This window comes from Varroa destructor, unplaced genomic scaffold (assembly GCF_002443255.2).
Source record: "Varroa destructor unplaced genomic scaffold, Vdes_3.0 BEIS01000006.1, whole genome shotgun sequence".
In the NCBI taxonomy this organism is placed as follows: Eukaryota; Metazoa; Arthropoda; class Arachnida; order Mesostigmata; family Varroidae; genus Varroa; species Varroa destructor.
The window spans coordinates 7,828,945-7,841,753 of record NW_019211459.1 but is presented as its reverse complement, the minus strand read 5'-3'; the positions used below and the strand labels follow the sequence as shown (position 1 = coordinate 7,841,753).

The 12,809-nt window shown below is 46.2% G+C and overlaps 1 protein-coding gene across 7 annotated transcripts in view; it reads left to right on the top strand.

Moving 5' to 3' along the window:
• Positions 1-12,809, top strand: part of LOC111253171 (protein couch potato-like) — a 57,277-nt gene that overhangs the window by 6,571 nt on the left and 37,897 nt on the right. The window contains exon 2 of one of the 7 annotated variants that reach the window (XM_086992360.1): positions 9,346-9,468. The exons of 3 other annotated variants lie outside the window; for them this stretch is intronic. The gene's annotated coding sequence lies outside the window, so the exon portion shown is untranslated. Of the gene's footprint in view, positions 1-8,816; positions 9,019-9,345; positions 9,480-9,524; positions 12,285-12,809 lie in introns of those variants that run through there. 3 more of the 7 variants (XM_086992359.1, XM_022812214.2, XM_022812218.2) reach the window with 3 other exon arrangements.

Genomic DNA, 12,809 nt, shown 5'->3' with positions numbered 1-12,809 from the left:
TATTGCATATACATACATATCTACGAAAGAAAACCTTGGACGAAGAGGCCGGCAGCCCTAATACTAACCAACTTATGACTTTTTTCTATTTTGAACAGAAGTCTGATGAATCCTACGGTTACTCGCAAAGATCGAGTAGAGAACTATCCGGCGCAACAGCTTGTTGCCGTTAAGCAGGAGTAATCTCTCCGTGACTGTGGATTCAGCTTAGCACACAAAGTATAATTCTGATCCTACTTTCTGAGGGATCAGCTGATTTCTTGAACTGTCTGACAAAGATTCATGATACGGTTCGTGATTTTGGGAACGTTATCCAAGTGATATTATGACAATAATTCGACTAAAATATTAGACACGTTATAATATAGATGTTGTCATCTGGTGCTGACTTTTGCTGTCGACGGCCGCCTTTCTGTTCGCGCGGGCTTTGCCATTGATCGCTCAAGCGCTGGTAGACCATGCATTGGAAGTAATTATACTTACTGCTATATGAAGTGGGCACACACAGCTCGACGTGTTCGTGTCTATATGGGTCTAACTAAGTGTCGAAGGGCGGAGGGATAAAGAGCCGAGTGCTTACTTTAGCCCGTAGCGCCATCAGAACGATACGCGCAGGCCACCGCAACCACAGCTAACTGCACCCGATAGGACGATATTGTCCTGTTGCCTGGGTGACTAGATATGTGTCTATGCATAGTTCGACCATTTACGAGCGTTGTCTGTGCCTGCAACGTACGAGTCCCTATGTAATATATCATATCGATCCCGCAGCTGAAGAAATTAGGAAAAACTTTCGAATGGACAGCGTTTTGTTCGTTACCTTACCCCGTATCGATTTGCTTTTAGAATGGGACACAATGGGCGTAATTGGAATAAAATGGGTCATGTTTTGAGAGCGATATACTGCATGCTGCTTCAGGATATATAAAACTTAAAACTGTTGAGAAGAAAAATAAGCTGAATACATAATATATATATATACACTATATACGATAGATATTGATCAGTCAATTGATGTGGTCATCTTAGTCCGTATGATTGGCATAATTGCGTAACCCATTTTATAAGTTTCTGTAAAGCAAAAGGTTTCGGGATGAAAAAAGTGATCTTTGCAGAACGCGAAGATAGCGCCGCTTCGGTCTCACTTCGGTCGAAGCTTGTACGTTTTGTCCCAGCCCTTTGCAAAAGGTGATTCACGCCATGCTGTATTCGATGAGAAAGTACGTCAGCGAGTAACGTGCCTTTTAAAACCAGTCAATTTTTGTGAGGTCGTTGCGGCTGATGCGGCGGCGACGCAACCTCAACGGGTGTGAGTGTCTGCGAAAATCTCCTCTAAATCTTTCTTTCTTCCCTCTGCCATGCAGATTCAGGGGCTATCACTGTATACGGGTGTTCCGGGATAGGGGGAGTGAAGTTTGGCTCCCGGGGCAGTCAAAGAAGCAAGAACTGATCTCTTCCGTACGATCAGTGCCCGATGTGTCATCACGAACATGGTGGGTTTACGGGGACGTATGTTTTGAGCAGGGCTCCACTGCTCGAGGCTGCGCTAAAGGAATAAGATTGAATAAATCAAACCTATTTCTTCCAAGAAGCTGCGCTATCGAATACTATACAAACGCGAGGTAATGTCGCTCTTCTTAGACTATACTATGCAGTGTCGCTGATACGCCTGTTTGCCGTTCGACCCCCCCCCCCCCCCTGTCCTTGATATCGCCGTGTGCTGTTGCAAAGGCTGAATATGTTGTAAGTAGTAGCCATTTTTAGCCATTGTCAAAATATAGGATAACAGGGCACGGAATTTTTATCGTGTAGGATGGAGGTAGAAAATGAGAATCTGCGAAAGGCCGGTTGTGATTTACGTTCTTGCCTTGACCAACCAAGTTACATCTTGCCTTGCCGTCCTGGTTCACATTAACCGTATCCTAGATGTATGTTGCCTTTCCACTGGTTGGCAGAGCTGCTGTCTGCTAGTCTCGCTCGTTGGCCGGCCTCCCTACGAAATGACGACGACAACAGTAACAGCAGCCGCAGCAGCCGCAGCAGCAGCAAGTACGGCTATTATGCAGCGATAGCAACGACTAAAACGAAGCCGTCTGCCCTGGCGCGGTGCGACTCGAATTCGTCTCGCATATGTCAACAACGGAAGTAGCCCCGGCAGCTGCATCATCGATGGAGTCAAAGGCTGCAGCTCCGGTTAATCTCGGATACGACAAGGTATATGGGCCCGACTGGCTTCTTCACTCCAGTCAAAGTGAACAGTCCTGCAGCAGTGAGGAAGAAAATATGGACACGGGTAGGTAAGCAGAGTGGAAGGTCCAAAGATGTGCCGGATGAGGAGCGTCTACCGCTACTTTACCAACGGAGAAGAACCGTCCAGTCGTGACCCTCAGATGTTTGCATGGCCGCAGATATTCCACGAACAGTAAATAGTACTGTTGTATTGGGCATATCCCGTTACTCGACTTGAATTATAGGCAAGCCAACCAAGTCCTGTTTGGTCGCTCGTTGCAACCCTGATGTCTACAGGCTTTATGTACGAAGGTGTTTTGGACAACTGCCAGTGTTGACCGCTTACACACTGTAGACAACGCTTCAATCTACAGGCTATAAGAGAACAATACGCTTTTCCAGCGTTGTGTATAGTAGAATCGAATAGTTGCCGGAAAGCTATTGATTTCTAATTTCGTGTAAAAAGATAGAAGTAAATGGAGAGAACACGTTTTCGTAACAGATAGTTTCAGTTTGTATGAACAGTTATCTTTTTGAGTTCTCCGGCTGGGGACTACCACTTGGAGATCGCATCAAAGACGAGCGACAGAGAGAAGAGATAGGAAAGCAACGTCTGCTGTGGGCGTATGCGTAAAAAAACGGGAAAAATGGGACTAACTGCGAACAGCTGCAATTGGAAACGTTATAGTGGTAATTCCAGCCGTAGCAGAAAAACACACACTCCTTGTAGCGACGGCCGCAGCAGTGGGATGATGCGGCAGTTTGACGCAAAGAGCTGTTGGAACGCAGATCCTGCTAACGGCGAACGTCCGAATAGGCGCTGCGATGCTGGTTTCCCGTCATACCTTCACGCGTAAAGTAGGTTCACCGTAAAGTCTCGGACATTACTTAGACCGGTCAGAAGGGGGACGGAGACTGAGTTAGGTGTGACCCAAGGGCATTTCGCTATACTGGGCAGACCGAATTTCTCGAAAGCGGCCCCAATATGCCCCTGAAAAAAAAAGTTGCTGCTAAAGTCCAGCCGACTACTGCTGCTACCATCGCTGTCACCAATATTTTTCCCATTCAATACCATCTCTATGAGCTTTTAGGGTTCATCGTTTTCAATTTCGTTATCGATATACATGTCGCGCATACAAAACGAGCATTACCAGGCAGATATGTACGTTTTAATGCAACGTCCTGTCTGTAATACTGCAGCACTGGTTATCTATTTCCGGCAAGAAATTTCTGCGATTTCTAACATACAGGGCATGTAGCGTAAAACGACGGCAGTAAGTAAGGGAAATGCGATGAAAAACGGAAAAAATCACGAACATAAGATGAAACAACCGACAAAAGAAGCAGCCGACTGCAATTGATTCGTTTCACCTCCCGTAATGGTAAATTTTGCCAGTAGTACGATCACCCTGGAACGATTGCCTCAAGTGATGCGAGACTGCGACATGGCGTTCTCGGCGGGCAATAAGCCTATACCCGGCACGTGTGATGCATTGATAAGTGGAAGGATGCTGGATAGGATAACAAACCCAACAGCCGATACACAACGTAGAGTGTAGTTTAATGTGGGAGGCTCAATATGGATAACAAGGTGACCTCTCGGGGGGTAAGTGGCCTGTTGAACCAGGCCTGCAACTCGCCTTAACTTGCTTAAGTTGCTGATTGCTGAAGTCTCTTTAGCGGAGCTTTACCCATGTAGAGTTTCGCATGCCTGTGTCAACTGCTTTGTATTTGAGACGTTGCCATGGTTATCGATCGGTCTCACATCTACAGCACCCTTAGCATTAAAGTTGCTCAAAAGATGACTGTTCTATCAGCAGGCTGTATATGTCTATGTTAAGCAAATAAGAATACTCCAGTGGAAAACATAAAGGAGTACAAATGGGCGAAGTAATTGCAATCTCTATTTATCTAAGGGATTTTAGACAGCATAGTTTAGTAGCACGGCAATTTAGGCCACCATATAGCCATTTATACTTAATCTAATCGCTGATACCGTTAATATTATTGTCATAGTCGTGACAACGCAGGAAAAACCGTCAGAGAGCCAAGCTTGCAGGTCGTCCATCGGCTTCTCTCAATATAGTCCTCACTTACCTATAGCACTCCTTTCACGCTTCAACCGACCTTGGATACGCACCGCCCAAGCGGCCTAAAACAGCGTACGGTACATATTCATCAACGAGAATACGTTTCGACAGCATCTACAAAACGTCGTGGCGCCAATCGCAGTTCCCTTCGGCAGTGAACAGGGCAGACGATACAGTTACAGGAACAAATGATTCCGAAGACTTGTTCGCAGACCAATAGATTACAAATAAAAATAAGGATACAGTATTTGCGTGTGGCGCGTACGTGCAAAACGAAACATTATTCCATGAGCGATAACTGGGGTGCAGAACGGAAGAGCACTCCTCTAGTACGATAACTCTACGCTACTAATTATCATAATAGCAGTAACTGCATTGCAAATGTTAAAAATACTGCCGTCGGTGATACCTGACATATTACGGGATACCAATTTCTGTATATAAGATTATGGCAGTGATACGCGTACCTCAGATGAACCTCACATTGATAGTAGTCGCTCTCAAACCTTGGTGCCGTTATTTACGAATCTGTTTTTAGTACACCTAACGTTTTGCGGCAACGATGTACACGATCAGTTCTTGTTAAAGGTGTGCGATCTGCGGCGCAGTTTACGCATGCGATAGCCCTACTTCTGGAGCTCATCATAACGATTCGCTTTCCCGCCAGTCCGTAAGTTCTAATTGTCGATTGGCGTCGGGGATATTGAATCCGTAAGCGAGAAAACGCGCGAGTCGTCCGCGTGCTTAGCTACTGCTGGCTTGGCCACCAGATAGCTTGTCAACTCGCAGTTGCTACTGTAGCTATGGAGTTCTGATAATGCTAGCTCCGTCCACCGGCCGCTGCTTTTTTTCATGCGCTCGACGAGCGGCTGGTCTGCTGCCTGTTTCGCGACCATCTCGTCCCATGGCGTGCCGTTCTGAGCCATTGAGCCTACTTCGACCCTTTCCACAACGAAGGCCCTTTCCACCAGGTATCGCGGTGCGGGCAGGCAGGCAGGTATCTTCTGAGGTTGGTAGACAGCTCATGCAGGTAAGGGAGTCACAGTAGCAAGATTCGTGCCGGGCCGTATTTCCCTAGGATCCTCGAACAACGAACAGCAAGCTACGATAGATGAAGACCAGCGAAAGATCAACTTAGCGGCCCGCCAAACGAAGAACGCGTTTCGTGAGTCTTGTAGCGCCCCGATACCGTGCCACTGCGCTGTCTTAGTGCTGTATACGTTCGTTGTGAGAAGACCCATGAGCTCAGTGAGTGTCTTTTCCCCAAGCCAACTGGGCGTTACATAATTACTCATCGGCGAGTACAGCCGTCGTTGTAGCATTTGACCCACGAGTCACAATGTTACATTCACATGTAGAATTGATTGTTTGTGTGTGTTCGACAATCCATTGTACAATATTATGATAAATTATTATTGCACCATCATTATTATGATGAAACGTAATGACAAAGCCGAAAAAAAGAATCGATTACCGAGTGTTAATGTATGTTATACATTATCAAGTTCAAGAACGTGCAGTACAAAAAACCATCGAATTAGGCCAAATACATCGCCTGTCTGTACACAAAACGCGTATACAAGCGATATCCTGGAGAAACAGAAGCAACACTTTGTGGAATTAATGTGCATTGTTTACCTTTGACGATGACTGCTATTGTCATTCCCATAGACAAAATAGTTGTGCTATAGGGTAACCTTATCGATCTTTCCGAAATACAGTCCAGTCAATGTGTGGTATGATGTCGATATTTACGGAGCTGAGATGGCTACGATGCATCGTGGTATAGAAAAACGCATCACCTTACTCCTTCGGGATGGAAAATCGTGATTGAAACGAGTGATACGCACGCGTCGGTCCCCAACACTCGTCTGAAATTTAGCAAGTTGTATTATCATGTATGCGAAACTGGCTGAAAGATCTTTTGTACCCGAACAAAACCGCGCTTCTTATATCGTCGAAACGTTCCGCTTTCATATCCTAACGAAACGGTGTTATTTCCTTTATATGGAATTGGTTTCAGTTTGTTCGCTACTACCATTCACCAGCAATTCACTGAGTTTTGCGATGCTATTTGGTGACGTCCGGGCGTCACCATGGCGCTAAAATTTCCCTGCGTACGCTAATTGTTTGTTGTAAGCGTACAAGGGTCATAAGCACTAGACTCTACCAAGTGACGAATTAGATTGCAATATCTCAACAGTCCTTCAAACTTTAGCTTTGTTTCTCTGTCTGTGGGTTACTTTCTAAATCGCTATCTATTTGCACCAGCTCCTCAAAGCGTTGTGCGTGAGTGCGCGCCTTCAAGATGTCACCGCACCTTCTTCCCCCGTATCCAATATCCTTGGGCCATTCCCCTTCTTTTCTTAGACGCCGTTTACCATGCCTGGACGAATCAAGTGACCTAATGAAATTTGCGGCCCCACTCGTCGAACGGCGGAAGCTACGGAACAATTGAAGACCATCGAAAGGAGCCCTAACCGACCGGCTTAAATGACGTTAGCAACACAAGTGGCAGCACCATCAGCCAGCGCAATTGGATTGACTAAATCCTCTTGGACAAAGAAGGCACGCCTAGCGTGGCCTACCGTCTGCCGTTTGTTGCTAGCGCTGTCACTACCCCTTTACCTCCATCTCCTTAAGGCTGTCCGCTTACCTTTTCTGCGTCTTCTTTTTGCTATTATTGTTATCTATTTCGACGGTACGTTGTATTCTTGCTGGTAGGATCACTACTATTGCTGGGGCTCGTGCCACGACCAAGAGCAGTGGCGTTTCTGTACATCGCTACCGCCGGTGATAACGATATTGCTTGCAGCCGCCGCCGCCGATAGTCGCCGCTGCTTGGCAGCAGATTGGCAAACGTAATGGCAAATGACGTTGTCAGAAAAGAGCCTCGGAGAAAGTGAATGAGTCTCGAGACTGTACCAAAAGCAGTGAGAGTCAAGAGACGAACCGTGGGTCACGGCGGACACGAAGACTAAATGTCTTTGCGGCACCAATTATAGTGCCCTGCTAAGTCGATTCACCCATTGCTTGCCACTACTGGACGATAGAAACTAGAGGCAATACACGAGATCTGTTTTTTGTTGTACGACTACGGAGTGCTTTGTTTCTCACAGCACATAGCTCATGTAGCATATAGCCAGACCCAAAGAGTGGCGTATTCCGTTCACCGTGCTGTTCCGTATTGTGTCTAACGTTAAAGCAAATTGAACCCGTCTACTTGCCTAGCTAATGCCATAGGTCCGAGGCAACGAAAAATGACAGTTAAGACTTACTGGTCCTCAGCTTCATTCACTGTACCTGGCAGTAGACATGATGAGCAACAGTTATAGAAGCGACTTATCAAAGTGTATTTGTGCTTTTTCGTCACTTCCCGAGCAAGCTGGCTAGCTCGTTCTCTTTCTTCCAAGTGTCCATCATTGTACGGGTCCTAACCTTGGTTCCGATGGCTTGGTTCTATGTGTACAATGTTCCAATGGACCAACCAACTGTCTGACGTAGTGCGAGATGAGAGAAAAAGCCCTGCTCAAACGAACACGGCAGCACTTCGCTATGAAAAAAAAAACTGGGCAAAATTGGTCCTACATTGCATGCAGTCCTTTGTACTAAGCACAGTCCATGGCCTCTTTGACGATGGCTTTCCTTTTGCTTGTTTTCTCTATTATGTCGGTAGAGTTCGAAACCTCGCTGCCAGAAAAGAGCATTTTTCGAGAGTTCGTTAGACGGAGTTGACTACGGCAACCACGGAACTGTCGAGCTCTTGTTGCCTGTTGGTTAACGTCAGTCTGGCAGCGAGTACAGCCTATACCATGCACACTGCTACTACTACGACAACGACTAAAACTACTAAACTCTATGAACCCCATTTGGCTGCTCCGTTACTCCATACCACATTGGCGCTTCCCTCAGAGGCGGAATGACTTCGAGCCCTTGACTAGGGTCGCCTTCTCGCTGTTCAGTGCCCTGCTCGGCGTTCTCTTTCTTTGGCCGGATCGTCTATGAGAGACTGGGTGGAGTTCTCTCGTTCTCTCGCTAGTCGTCGGCCTGGCTAGTTCGAGCTAGGCCAGCCGGCAAATGTGAGACACTCTGGCATAACTTTATGATGCCACCCATGCGACTGCGATGGAATCTACCATTATCCGTTTGGCAGAAATCAAGCTTAACCAAGATAGACAAAGGCATAGGGGTTTTTTCGATTCATCACCGAACGTTGCTTATTCTGTATTTCCCTTTCTCTCTTTCCCTTGTCTCCCTCCCCTTTTTGCCATGGCCCAAAGCAGAACACTAGTGATGTCCCATAGGGAAATGAGTGATCTTGTTGTTAGTTCCACAGACGCATCATTGGCTCTAAGGGGCTATCGTTATGCTGATATATTTGACAAACTTCGCACCACTTGAAATGCTATTCTATTCAGCTATTAGCTATTGTAGTGTATAGATATAAAGATTGCTTAATGTCTTCCTCTAACTGAGGTTCGTTTGCCCCCGTTTTAGTGTCCGACGCCGTGTTACACAAACAATTGTCTGATCAGCTATCTCGTGCAACCTATACAACCTATACATGCAACAATTCAACCACCGCTAGTTCAAATCTTAGCGTTGACAAATGATCATCACCATGATATGTGATTACCATAACGTTTTATATGTCTGTTAGAGAAACATTATGTAAGTCCGGCTAGACCTTTTGCCAGAGGTAAGTCTTTGATGCTACACCTAAGATGTAATTTTTAAAACTTGTTCACACAATCTATTTTAGTAAAAGCAATGGAAAATAGAAAAAGAAAAACACGCAACGAACATCTTATGCCTTTGAGCGGGATCATATATATTAAATGATTCTTGTCTTCTAACCTTTTCCTGCTCGACACACATTCGCAGTCGGAATGAATCTATACAGGGAACATGGCTCTTACAGGCCAAATTTTTTTAGATAAGCCTATTGCCTCCTATATACACTCTCAGATGATTTCTCTATATCGGTGATAGTACAATCAGTCTTGTATCTATGTTCCCTCAACAGATGCCCTGTACACGTTGTGCGGTTGAAACAGCGAATTGGAGCAAACCCAGTAGAAGCAGATGAGGCCCGACCTATCTACCCTCCCTTCGACTTTTCGTCTAAGGCCCATTGTCAACTACAGCAGTGCGTGCATTGTGCGTGCGTGTGATTGTGTTCATAGATGCAGGTGATAGCAGGTGCTCGCACTAGTCCACACGCGTCTACTATACACGCGTTTACAGGTGGCTTCGAAAATCAGCCACTATCACCATCATTCGCCCCCCACTAGTACGACCAAGACTACAGTTGCATGCAGCTCTCTTAAAAGAAACTGAGCTGCCGTACGGTGCACAACCCTGCGTAGTTGTTTTCGCAGTTTCTTGTGCTGGCACTACTGCTAGTATTGCGATCTCTGTCCCGTTTTGCCCTCCTTTTCAAACAGAAAACGTGGATAGAAAAAGAAGAACCTCCGAGACGGAGGGAACGATCTTTCGCGTCCGTTTGGTTTCCATACTTTCTGCGGTGATCTGTCGGTCAGTGGTCTGCCCCAAGCAACTAGCTGGTGAATGACGAATAGCGAGGTCGCCGCCACCTCTTCCCCGGGCCCTTGGCACTAGTTAGCTCTTTGTGCCTCCCTGCTCTCCTCGCCTTTTTTGCGGCGTGCCTGGACGGTTCGGTTCACCTGGCAGTTCGGGTCTTAATACGATGCTATCCCAAGACAAGCTGCCCCCTAAACAAGCCCTCGAAGTCAAGAAACGTTGCCGCTACTTTTACTGTGATCGCTAGCGTGTCTCTGCTGTCACTGGCTTCTGCTGCAAAACGCCGAGCAGCCCGATCACGTAAACGATTACCCTCGGGAGTCAGGAGGAGCGGCAGGCCAGCAGCAGCTGTGGCAGCTGCGGCCCCACATGGGAAGATACGTTTTAGTGCTCTATGCATCTGCTCTGCGCAGTCGGTTCCTTTATCGATATCGTTCAGACCTCTCGGATGTTTCACTGTATTTTCGTTCGGTTACCTGCCGACCATGAGGTCGAAGGTGGCTTCCTCCCTCGCCAAAACCGACTTCACTTGCTCAACGGGGGCCCTGGCCGCTTTTCTTTCGTCTTGTATTTTTTCTGCCTGAAACAGAGGGTCGACGTTTCGAAATCGGAGAGACCCTGCCCTTCATTGCTCGATGTTACTTGAGACGGATGCGTCCGATAGCCGCAGGGTCGAGTCGAAGCAAAGGTGGTAGCAGGCCCGATGGGCTTTTCAGAGGTCGGTAGGATGCAGACCAGCAGGCCAGTCAGTCAGTTCCATGTGGACGCGGGTTCCTCCATCTCTGTTATGAGCCACTTACAAAGATTTCCTCTTACCGTGTCTGCATCGTTTGTCATATACTTTTGTTCCTTACCGCAAAAACTGCCGCAGCTCTGGCAGAACACCTGAGCCAACAGTTATGTCGACCGGTAAACGGCTTGGGAGGACAGATGCGATCCGCCAGAGCAATTTAGATGCGTTCGGATTGCATTTAGCTGCTCGCCTGCAAATCAGATCCAATAACTGGCATGAAAAAGGAGACATCGTATTGCAAAGCCCAGAAACATAAACGCCTAGCTGTTTCCGATATTGGGCATCATCTTAACCTGTATTTACCGGACATGCTCTATGTGATGGTAATATAGATAGCGTTAAGCGAATCCTGGCTCGATAAACGAGGACAGGGATAAGAGATTTGGATCCTTGTTCAATATTATAGCCTTGTTGGACGTTCCACCAATTTAGATGTGGCTAAATATATGTATGACCTGATCATGTGTATTTCATTCCAGTAATACAAATGCACGACAAATCAATTTGCATTTTGTTTTGGTATCTTTAAACGTTGATCAAATATTACAAGCCACGCCGGTTCATACATTTCCCGCTTTAAAATCATCTCGATATAAACCGACAAGCTGCCAGCCCGGACTTCCGCAATTTATTGTAAACTGTATAAACTGTTACCAGTACGATACTTCATACCCCCTCAATAACGTGTAGCATCAGATGGTTTCAATGGAGGGCTAAGAAGCTCTCAAACGAACATTCACTTTCAGCGTTGAACGAGACATTGCCAGCCACATTATTATACTGCCAAATGACTTCTCACATGAAACTGTCTCTTGCCCTTCGTTCTTTCGATAGTACGTCACGTCCTCTTTGGCCTTGTGAACAGCCAGCCCAGGAAACCGTTTACTAAAAAATCACGCGAACGATAGGACAACGACGAAATTTTCGACCGCGAGGCATTAACCAGCTTATAGCAACACCGGATAAATATTGTGAAGTTGTTGTTACTACCCCCCGCTAAAGTCCGTTATCGATGCCGGTGTTTCTGCCTCACCGAACCGTGGCTTTGCCGGCGTACAGGCAACACCAGCACATTCGTCGCCATCAGTGATCGTGCCAGATGTCCCAAGCCGACCGTGAACGGAGCAGTTCCTGTTTCGACCAGGAGTCCATTATATAAATGCACGAAGTGCGAGCTCCCAAACTCAGAAAAGAGTCTGACAGCGTTTCGTTTGTGCGGCCTCGTCTCGTCTTGTTGTTGTCGCCGTCACTGGATCCACACCTCAGACATCAGTGCTTTGCTGCCGACTTCGTTGACAATGCTGTTTTTGCATTTCGTCTAATAATATTACTGTATACCTACACTCGAAAGACAGCAAGAAGCAAGCTGGGTTAGATGGGATCCCTTTTGATGGCGGCTGTTTGATGCTGCTCGGTCCTATCTCGAAACGTTTCGACGCAAAGTAAAGTTTGGACATGTTACTACGTTCAGCTTAAAATTCGGCCCGGTCACTTATCTCCGTCAACGATGCAGAACGCCTTTTTTCGTTGATGGAGGAAAAAACATCCGTTTACCCAGTCAGCCATTATAAGCAGTGGTTATGTAGCGAACATTAACAAGTTATGCCTACGACAATGCGAATTTTACTGTAAGCAATTAAAATTATCGAACAGATTGTACAGTTTATAGGATGTACATTCTGCGTGTGTGTACTTTGTAGACTACGACTGTTATTAAATTAATTGACTTGTGGGAGATGGCGTCAAACGAAAAAAAAAACGTTATCTGTATGTCGTGAAGCATTACCGAAATCCTTAGTATTCGCGCACGAAACAATACCAATATGCAGCCTTCATGAGTCCTATTACTACAAAAAGAACACATTCGTATCGGGTTGTATGCTACGTTAACCATCGAACTACTTTGATGAAAAGTATTTATGCCCAAAATTGATATTAGATACGAAAAGCAGCTGCGAAAAGTCATTATTTCGTATTATTCCCACTCGACAACATATCGTCACCCCGTCCTGCGAATAATATTCAGGATCTATCGAAATGTTAGGCTTCTTTCGAAGTCACGAACGTACCTGTCACAATGACACCGCAGGCACGAAAGCCAGCGACACAGAGATCAGAGCCTTCATGCTTAGTTGATTTTATTTTGATATATA